The sequence below is a fragment of the Chenopodium quinoa genome, unplaced genomic scaffold (assembly GCF_001683475.1).
Source record: "Chenopodium quinoa cultivar QQ74 unplaced genomic scaffold, ASM168347v1, whole genome shotgun sequence".
NCBI lineage: Eukaryota > Viridiplantae > Streptophyta > Magnoliopsida > Caryophyllales > Amaranthaceae > Chenopodium > Chenopodium quinoa.
The window spans coordinates 98,703-107,629 of record NW_018742914.1 but is presented as its reverse complement, the minus strand read 5'-3'; positions in this window follow the sequence as shown (position 1 = coordinate 107,629).

Below are 8,927 nucleotides of genomic sequence, written 5' to 3'. Positions count from 1 at the left end.
GAATAGCCGTTGTGATGGGTTTAATTTGCGATTTTGGGGCTGATTTTTTGGCGTCGAAGCGGTTGCTCTATTTGTGGTATATGGCGGCGGTTAATGGTGCATTTATGGTGGGTGGAGACTGATTATGATATGATGGTGGGTTCGTTGGTGTTTGCTGCGAGGAGAGTGGTTTTGATGTTGTTGCGGGTTTGTGGGTGGTGCTTTTGCGAAGGAGAAGAGCACTAGGTTTGAACCGCTGCCTATGTGGGGGGTGCCAAAAACCCACTTTTTAGCACCGGTTCAAAACCGGTGCCATAGGGTCAAATAGGCACCTGTTAACCGGTGCTATATGCCCAATTAGGCACCGGTTAACCGGTGCCTTTAACTGCTCTCCCGCCATTTTTTTTGGTGGTAGCTATTTTAGGCACCGGTTGGTGCCTAACCGGTGCCTAACCGGTGCCTATTCACCAAATTTTTTTTTTCCCAATTTTCGTGCAATAATTTTTTTTTAAAAAAAACCTGTTTCCAGCAATAATAATAACATGTAATTCCAGCAATTATATTAAATATATTAATTAATAATATTATTATTATAATAACTAATAATAATAATATTATTAATTATTACAATAAGATACAAAAATAATATTAAAAACAAGAATTCAATTATGTATATAGATATAAATATTCCCAAACGCAATACAAAAAAAAAAAAAGTTGCTTACATATACAAATAATAGTAAGTAAATATATAATGAATAATAAGTTATATAGTTCAAAAGTTAACATAAATAATTTACAATTACAATGCCATTTACATGTTGAAGGTGATAAAAGACGCCAACATATCACGAACTTCATTAAGCTCCTTCATTGCCAACGGACCATCTTTTTGGACCTTGCAAAACTTGAAATACAAAAATATTATGTTAAAATTAATTAATTAGGCAAAACAATATGTATTTTTATCAAATATTACCTATATGACTTCTATGTAGCCCATTTCCTACATTACTTATCACATGAACTATTTCTTTCTCATAACATGTCAATGTTGGGTAGTTGTATGTGTGTAAGCCCTAAAATTGTATAGGAGAGCATTTTTTTAAGGTTTATGACGCTTTTTACTCAAAATGGCCCGAATATGGCCCATATGACTTTACTTTGCCCATTTCTTACATTTCTTATTAAATGAACTTTATTTATCTCATAACATGTCAATATTATCTAGTTATAGGTGTATAAGGAAAGAAATCACATCAAAAGAGCATATTACACAAAATGGCTCTAATATGGTCCATATGACTTTTATTCAGCCCATTTTCTACCTTTCTTGTGAAATGACCTTTTTTTTTTTCTCATAACATGTCATTGTTGGGTAATATTAGGTGTCTAAGGCTATAAATCACATCAATATAGCATTTCAATAAGTTTAACAACGCATTTTACTCAACATGGCCCAAATAAGGCCTATATGACTTCTATGTAGCCCATTTCCTACATTACTTATCAAATGAACTATTTCTTTCTCATAACATGTCAATGTTGGGTAGTTGTATGTGTGTAAGCCCTAAAATTGTATAGGAGAGCATTTTATTAAGGTTTATGACGCTTTTTACTCAAAATGGCCCGAATATGGCCTATATGACTTTACTTTGCCCATTTCCTACATTTCTTATTAAATGAACTTTATTTATCTCATGAGATGTCAATATTATCTAGTTATAGGTGTATAAGGAAAGAAATCACATCAAAAGAGCATATTAACACAAAATGGCCCAAATATGGCCCATATGACTTCTATTCAGCCCATTTTCTACCTTTCTTGTGAAATGGCCTTTTTGTTTCTCATAACATGCCATTTTTGGGTAATATTAGGTGTCTAAGGCTAGAAATCACATCAATATAGCATTTCAATAAGTTTTAGTACTTACCTCATCAAGCTGTTGAGTGTCCGTACAATGAGTCACAATGTCAAGCATGAATCTCATCACATACAAAGCACAATCAAGTCCATTCTCTTGTTTTGCGCACTAGCATATGACAAACAAATTACATCAGTGAAACATGCAAAGGAAATGAACAAATATTTACTAACATAGATTTTCAAGATAATCACAATATCATGTAAATTACCAACGGTGACTTCCATGTTGGACCCTTTGGAGCACGACAATGTAGATTCTTCATAACACTGTAGTAAAAAAATGTACTTTCAAATTTGATTAGTCGTATGATTACTAAATTAGTTATTATTAGCAATAATCGTCACTAGGTTGCTATATATATTTACTTTTGCAATATAGACTTCACGAGCCACTTCTCCGATGATCGAGCTGAATCAAGGTGATAAATTGTGTTAGTGGAATTACAAATCACCATGAGGCTCCAATGCTCCCTACATAAGTTCAAAATAGACAAGCAAATTAATATTAAGGAGTCAACATATAATGAGGCCAAATCGATTGAATTTGACATGGTTAGACTTACTCTCTATAACATGGGGCGAATATGAACTTGACTCCCGCACGCTCTCCTTGATACTCTGTTCAACATAGTACAACACATCATGAGGGTTGCCTATGATTCTAGTAGTGGATAACTGCTCGGGGCATAACCACCCAACTTTACAAGGGGAATCAGTGTCAGTTAAGTGCTCCTGTAGTGCTCTGCGTGCATGAACATTGAATAATTAATCAGATGTAGGATAATCACCATCAATTTGAATAACTTGAAAAAAGTATAGATTATGTGGGCATTGAAGTACCTCATGAATGTTTGAATGAGGGAAATGTTAAGCTTTGCACCACGTAGAAATTCCTTCACATCTTCTTTGCTGATCCATGCAACTGCATCCTCATCATAGTAGAACATTGCCTTAGGAAGTTCAACTTCCATGGGATCGACCAAATGACAAGCACGGTTGTGAAGAAAGGTCATGTCAGCAGAGAGCCATTGAAGAACAATGTCTTCAACAAGTGGAGTAGGTGGCATTGGTGAACCTTTCGAAGAGTGCAACTTCGACGCTTGTTCACTCTTGGACTGTTGTTCACTTAGATTCTTCTTAGGTTGATCAATTCTTTTAGGCTTCTCCACCCTCTTTCTCTTTGAAGTTTTGCTTCCATGGGAAATCTGAAATAGTTTGAGAAAGAATAAGTTTATAACTTGAGAAATGAAGAAAATGGCTTTTTTTTGATGAAATGGGCCCAAAAACTTTAGAACTTTTCTTCTTTTATGTAATTTCAACACACAATCACTAATAAATATGTAATTATGATATGGTTTGAGAATGTATAAGTTTATTAGTTGAGAAATGAAGAAAATAGGCAAGTGAGTAGCCATTTTGGCTCAAAATGGCTTTATTTTGATGAAATGCGCCCAAAAACTTAGAACTTTGCTTCTTTTATGCAATTTCAACTCACAATCACTTATACATATGTAATTATGATATGGTTTGAGAATGTATAAGTTTATTAGTTGAGAAATGAAGAAAATAGGCAAGTGAGTAGCCATTTCGGCTCAAAATGCTTTATTTTGATGGATTGGACCCAAAACCTTAGAACTTGGCGATTTTTATGTAATTTCAAATGACAAACACTTATAAATATGTAATTATGAGTTGTTTTTAGATGCAAGGAGTTTATAAGTTTAGAAATGAAGAAAATAGGCAAGTGAGTAGCCATTTCGGCTCAAAATGACTTTATATATTTAAAATTGCTCGATTTTTTTTTTAAAAATATGCAAGTTCCGCCGCCCCGGGACACCCAAGTGAGCCGCCCCCGCTTCCGGAACAGCGAAGGCAGCCCGCGCCGAGGCCACAGCAGCCCCGACAGCCGCATACCAAGGCTGTAGCAGCCACGGCAGGTGGCTGCCATGTCTGCTGCAGCCTCGACAGGTGGCTTCCATGGCTGCTGCAGCAGACATGGCAGCCACTTGTCGTGGCTGCTACAGCCTTGGCATGCAGCTGCCAGGGCTGCTGTGGCCTCGGCGCGGGCTGCCTTTGTTGTTCCGGCAGCAGGGGCGGCTCCCTCGGGTATCTCGGGGCGGCGGAATTTGCATATTTTTTTAAAAAATTTTTTTTGAGCAATTTTAAATCAACTTGGCGGACCTTGCATATTGTAAAAAAAATAAATTATTTGGCGGTTTTATTTTAAGAGTGCCTAACGGTTTAACACTTACAAAAATTGAGAAATAAATAATTTACCTCCTTATTAATCAACTTCACCCATGCACGTGGCCAATCAACGAAGCTACCTAGAGCTTGCCAAAGCGTTGTTATATCTACCTCCTCTATCGATACGGGTAGTGGGATGTCTTCGAACCCCGCAACCACTGAATCGATCCCAATCGAGTAATGATGTGGCCCCGCCGTAGCACCCGTCGTCGGTTGGGCACTACCATACGCCACCCAACTCAACGCCGTACTATTTGCATGCCCCGGGGCTAGAAGTGCACACCGGGTGTCTTCCGACACAAGTATATATATAAAAAGAAGATAGTTAAATAGGACTTTTACAACAACATAGATAATATAACAAAGTTCATTAAGGTAAAGGGTTACAAATCACCTGTAACACTGGAAATTCATGCAGTGTTGGATTTTCAAGCTCCCTCGAGTCCGCATGTGTAAGAGTAGGAACCTGCAACAGTACATCAATCATTGCACCTCAAATCTCAATTAACTCAGTATTTTAAAACTTTTAATAACCCAATTGATTTTACCTCAGGTGGCACATCTTCACCACGTATCTCATCTCCTCCATGTCTATCACCTTCTCCTTGTCCTTTCGGTTCAAAACATGAGTCGACCGGGGTACTCGTGAGGAACGACAAAGTCGGTAAGTTCATCAGCTTTGCCCAAGCATTCAATTCACCAACTAACTCGTTGCGTACTTGTTCCTTAATTGATGCCACCTTGGCATCCAACTCCCCAGGCGAGTTAACACTGGCTCGAGATCTACCCGATTTTGTGTATTCAGGACCCATCACCTTATTCCATCCAAGCAATGACCCTCCCGAACCTACTACTCGTCCTGGATGGTATGGCCTTCCCAAAGCCATGGTGAAAGGGTCATTCTCCACACTTGGTTCAAATTTTCCCTCCACCATCTCTTGAGTGTGCTCAAGCTATAACATAAGGAAAAATGAGGTCAATAAAACAGTTAATGGTTTGTACAGTGATTTAGTGACTTAATTTCAACAATTCATAGGTAACTTACAAGCTTATCCGCTAGTTTTTTGGCTTCCGGACCCTTGATGACCCATTTTCCGGTTTCCTTATCAAACGTATGGAGAGAAAAAAAGAAATCACCGGCACGACTGACCAATGTAGTGATCGTGGAACTAGAGGGTTCCTTCGATGCCACTAGGAGCGATTTAGGGTATAAACCCGAATCGACCCACTTAGGTCTCTTTTCACCAAAAGTCTTAGGACCCATATGATGGACGTATTCCTTCTTTTCTGCATTCTTTTTATTTTGCTCTCGAAGTTCCTACAAAACTAAAAATGTTAGTATCATTGCTACAAAAAGTGTCAAGCTATTATTCAATTGAGATCAGATTTACACAAACTTACAATGGCTTTCTTTTGAGTCTTCATTCTAACAAACTCTTCCCAATCATCTTTTGACACGGCCGGCCATATTTGCCACGGGAGACGGTCATCCTCATCAACATTCTTCTTCTTTGATTTCTTCTTATTCTTGTAGATCCACCCATTAGTCAACTTGGACTTAAAGCCTCTGAATCTTTCCGCTAATAAAGATTCAAACACCCTTCTCTTCTCGGGATCATTAGGAATAGAAAACAGCCTCTGCAAGCACAAATTAAAACCGATTATTAGTTTCTATTTAGTAACAACCATAAGGTTAAGGTATCTTAAATTGTCTAAATGTGCCAAAAACACACTTACCCTTGTATCATCCCAAAATGTTTGAATCAAACCCGGAGGTACTTGCCGCATTACAAGTGTAATGAGGATTTTCCGCGAACATATGCCAACTTGATTAGCATATTGTCGACGCCATTTGGGCCCGGGTTGACCGTTGTTGTCATACTCCAAGACCATGGGACCGTCCGGTTTTTTAAAGCTTCTTGTCGGACCCCTTCTTTTTCTTTGAGCCGGTGCCTTTTCCCCCCCTCCACCACCTGTGTTGTTTTCATCTTGTCCTTGGCCTTGACTTTCAGGAGTCAGGTTCTCACCAACAATCTCACGTGCTGTGTTTACAATATGGGTGCACGTTCAGCTGAAATTTCAAAATCGTCAAGCCTACGCTTGAACTCATCTTTAGCCTGATCCTCTGGCTCACCTAAGTCATCCTCCTTATTCACATCATAAGGCTCATCATCATCGTCCTCGTCCTCATCCTCGTCCTCATACTCATCATCGTCAATGTCCTCTACACAATGAGGATCATGATCGTCCGCCATGAGATATAAGCACATGTTAAAGCAATCATAAAACAATATTAGTGTATAGTAAAGTATATGCATAATAGTTATTATGGTTAAGTAGAAGCTATTTAAGCCATTTTCACCTACTTATTATGGTCCTATAACCTTGTATATGCATGATAATGAGTACAAAATGGCAATTTCAATCTACAAACATGGTAAATATAATGAATATAGGTTGTTAGAATGAATAAATGTTAGTTCATACACAAAACAAGAGAATTGGGTTAAGTAGAAGCTATTTAAGCCATTTTCACCTACTTATGGTCCTATAACTTTGTATATGCATGATAATGAGTACACTTAGGCAATTTCAAACTACAAACATGTTAAATATATTGAATATAGGTTGTTAGAATGAATAAATGTTAGTTCATATACAAAACAAAAGAATTGGGTTAAGTAGAAGCTATTTAAGCCATTTTCACCTACTTATGGTCCTATAACCTTGTATATGCATGATAATGAGTACACTTAGGCAATTTCAAACTACAAACATGTTAAATATATTGAATATAGGTTGTTAGAATGAATAAATGTTAGTTCATACACAAAACAAAAGAATTGGGTTAAGTAGAAGCTATTTAAGCTATTTTCACCTACTTATGGTCCTATAACCTTGTATATGCATGATAATGAGTACACTTAGGCAATTTCAAACTACAAACATGTTAAATATATTGAATATAGGTTGTTAGAATGAGTAAACACTACGTGAAAAAACGAATTTGGCACCGGTTCAAACCCGGCCTAAGGCATTGGTTTGAACCGGTGCCAATGTGGGGGGTGCCAAAAAGGGGTTTAAAAAGGCACCGGTTCAAACCGGTGCCAAAAAGTACAAAAAAAATTATTTAACAGTTTTTGGCATCGGTTAACCGGTGCCAAAAGTGCCAACATATTATTTTTTTTACTTAAAAATTAAATCTGTATTAATATTAATATAATCAAATTGATTCATTATAATATTAATATATATATATATATATAATCAAAAAAAAATTACAGTACAATCAAATCTTAATAATAACCAAAAGTGCCAAAATATTAATATAATCAAATCTGTTCAAAATAAATTACAACAGCTAAATCATAATAAAAAAATTACAACAGCTAAATCAAAATAAAAAAATTACTACATATAAAAAAAAAATTACAATATAAATAAAAAAAAGAAAAGAAAATAAGTTGATTCTTCGATTTAAGATCAATATTTTTGCATGTTGATTCTTCAATTTAAGAACTAAATCCATATACCTGCACCAATTAAAACAACCAAAATGAATCGATTAACATGAATCAATTCAAAAACCCAGTAAATCGAAAAAAAAAGAAAATCGAAAAAAAGAAAAGAATAACCCAGAAAATGAAAATGAAAGTCAGTTCAAAAAAGAAAATGAAAATGAAAATCAGTTCAAAAAAGAAAATGAATCGGAAAAAATAAAAAAATAAAAACCCTGAAAATCGAAAACAAAAAAAAATCAGTTCAAAAATCCAAAAAAAACCCAGAAAAACGGAAAAAAAAAAAGAAAAAAAAAGAAAATCAGTTCAAAAACCCAGACATCAATTACAACCTAGAAAATAAAACCCAAAAAATCAATTAAAACTCAGAACATCAATTCAAACCCAGAAAAATAAAATAAAAAATCGACAAAAAAACCCAGAAAATGAAAATGAAAATCAGTTCAAAAAAGAAAATGAAAATGAAAATCAGTTCAAAAAATAAAATGAATCGGAAAAATTAAAAAAATAAAAACCCAGAAAATCGAAAACAAAAAAAAAATCAGTTCGAAAATCCAAAAAAAAACCCAGAAAAACGGAAAAAACAAAAGAAAAAAAAAAGAAAATCAGTTCAAAAACCCTAAACATCAATTACAACCCAGAAAATCAATTAAAACCCAGAACATCAATTCAAACCCAGAAAATAAAAAAAAACATCGAATTAAAATCAAGAAATTAAGGGAGAGCAGAGGAGAGATAGAGAAGGTGTTGCATGTTGTTGTTGTTGCGGCGTTGTTGTTGCATGTTGTTGTTGTTGCGGTGGTGGTGGTGTTGTTGTTGAGGTAGTGTTCGAAGATAAAGAGAAGAGATTAAGGAAGAGCAGAGGAGAGATAGAGAGGGTGTTGTTGCGGTGGTGTTCGAAGAGAAAGAGAAGAGTTTAAGGGAGAGCAGAGGAGAGAGAAGGGAGTAAAGAGGCGGAGTGAGAGGAGAGATAAGGAGATTAGTGTTTTAGGGTTATAAAATGAGAGGAGGCGGCCGGTTTGCTTTTAAAAAATAATTTAAGGTCTGGTTCACAAAGGCACCGGTTCAAACCGGTGGCCTTTATGATTTTGGCACCGGTTTGAAGTGAATCGGTGCCTTTTACTCTGGTTTAGCTTCCCACCAATTTTGTAGGCCATTTTTGGCACCGGTTTGGACTGAACCGGTGCCAATTAGGGGGTGCCTTTTTGATATTTTCTACTAGTGAAATGTTAGTTCATACACAAAACAAAAGAATT